The sequence below is a fragment of the Triticum dicoccoides genome, chromosome 3A (genome assembly GCF_002162155.2).
Source record: "Triticum dicoccoides isolate Atlit2015 ecotype Zavitan chromosome 3A, WEW_v2.0, whole genome shotgun sequence".
Classification (NCBI taxonomy): Eukaryota; Viridiplantae; Streptophyta; class Magnoliopsida; order Poales; family Poaceae; genus Triticum; species Triticum dicoccoides.
Genome location: NC_041384.1, coordinates 15,577,358 through 15,579,858, shown reverse-complemented (window position 1 = coordinate 15,579,858; position 2,501 = coordinate 15,577,358).

Below are 2,501 nucleotides of genomic sequence, written 5' to 3'. Positions count from 1 at the left end.
CTGAAAAAATCAAAAGAAAATAATAAAAACTTCAAAAAGTAAAATCCTTCGAGAGGTAGTTATATTACTACATCTACTAGTTAGGAAAATTTGAAAACTTAAATTTGGACATGTTTCGCAAAAAGTGTAGGGAAAATGTAAAACGGCTATAACTTTTGCATACGATGTCGAAAAAAAACGTATAATATATCAAAAAATTCAGCACAAAATCCGCATCCGATGGAGACCGCCTATGGCCTGTTTGCAATTTTTTAGAATCCTCAAATTCCAAAAGGAAAAAAATATGGTCAAATTTCAGTTTTTTAATTTTTTTTGTTAAATCTGGTCAAACTACTTATTCTAGAAGTATTAATGTTACTACATAATTATTCAAGAATATTAGTGTTACTAAATAATTATTTCAATTTTTTGAATTTTGGTCAAATCTGGTCAAACTAGGGTCAAACTGTGGTCAAACTATGGTCAAACTTATTCAAGAAATATTAGTGTTACTAAATAATTACTGTTTTTTAGAATAATAGTTTCAAAAACTCAAACATTGAAATGTGTGACTTCATGCTCAAGCTAAACTCCTGAGGGTTAATAGGATTGACATCTTACTATTGTTAGGAAAACAACAAGTGCAGACTTGGAAACGAAGGAGAATAGAACCTGAAAGTTAAACGTGCTCGGGCTGGAGTAGTGAGAGGGATGGGTGACCGGTCGGGAAGTTAGATGATTTAGAATGAGTGATCCACACTTGAGCAGTTAAGAGAGGTGATTAAAGACTAAATCACCAAATAATTTAGAAAAATTGAAAATCAAAAAAAATAATCATTTTTTTTTCAAAATTTTCAAAAAAAAACATTTAGTACCGGTTGGTAAAGGTCCCCCATACCAGGGCGCGAGCTCACGCCACGTGGTGGCACTTTAGTGCCGGTTCGTGCCGAACCGATACTAAAGGGGGGGGGGGGGCTTTAGTGCCCACCAATTAGTGCCGGTTATGAAACCGGCACTAAAGGCCCTTACGAACCGGTTTTAAAGCTCCATTTTCTACTAGTGCACATCAATTTACCGAGGCTCTTGAATTTGAAGATGACGTGTCCGGACCCTTTCAAATGGTTTCAGCGATGTGGTCATGGGTGATTCTGGGCGAAACCTTAGTCTTCGACAAGGGTCGATGCCAGCGGCAACGGTGCCTGTGGGTGCAATGTTTCCTTTTTGAAGGCGTCTTCCAAGAAACCACTCAGTTCTCTTCAGTTGGTGGATATGCTGGTGGTGCTGTTCTTGTTCGTCCGGTGACCGCTTAGTCGTTTTTACTTGTTTCTCATTGTTTGTTCTCTTTCGGTCTTTGGCCTTGTTTCCCTCTTAAAAAACCAGGCCACTTTGTATTTTCTTTCTTTTTCCTATCTATATGAAATTGTAGGAACACCCTGTCGTGCCATTTTCAGTTTGTTAGTTATGTATGGAATTAGGGTTTAGCTAGGACTTAGTCGACTGAGACTTCGTGAAGTCTCAGTCGACTGACGTCAGGATCGTATGTATAGGCTTGACCCAGACGATTGATTTTCCTCTTCGTTCATGTGGGCTGTGTGTACGACTCTTTTCTTAATTGGGCTGCTTTTCCTTTATTTTGTCCTCCCAAAAGCTTGTCTCGTGCTGGGCTGTCTTCTTTTCCGGTGCCTATTTTTCTGAAGTGTACTGGGCTGTCTAGTCTCCTACTTGGTTGGTTATTTTTTTGTATTTGGCCTGACAAATATATCAGTGTCTGTGTCAACGCTGCCAGGCGTGGAGTGTGTCTCCATGAAACATAACATAATGCATAAAAAATGTGTGTTTGTATTACTTGAGCACATACTTTTGACACAAGAAATAGAAAAATAAATTAGAGAACATATTTTTTTAAGATCATTAGAGAACATCTTTGGTTGAACTAAAAATGAGCTTCCTGGTGCCTGTCGTAAAAACTGCTAAAAAGGGGAAGCAGATAACAGAAAACTAAAGGTCACTCTCTGATCAACAAAAATGTAATTTGAAACAAGACTAATGTTGCATATGCCTAGTCTGGGACCATCTACTTCTCTCTTAGTGTATATCACTAGTTTTAGGTGATCCGTGGGAAAATAAAATATATTTAAAATAAAATAATAAGTTACACGCAGATGACGGACATGCAATTGCGTGTGATCAACGTGTGAGCGATCAGATGACAATATTTTGAGAAAAAAGGTTGCATAGAAATGACGAGCATGCAATTGCGCGTGGACGATTGACATGCGGGTGGCACGGGCATAACTAGTGGCACTATCTTATAAAAATAAAAATATATTAAGTTGTACATGGATGGGCAAGGCCAGAGTACAGGTGACTGTTCGGCCCATGGGTATGCAAGTCGAGTGGCGTTATTTAAAATAAAAATCCTAGACATCACTAATAAGAAAAGGAAAAACACAAAATCCAAAACACAAAAACACAAAAAAAGTAGAAAACGAAAAAGCTAAAAATAAACATGTCATATCGGT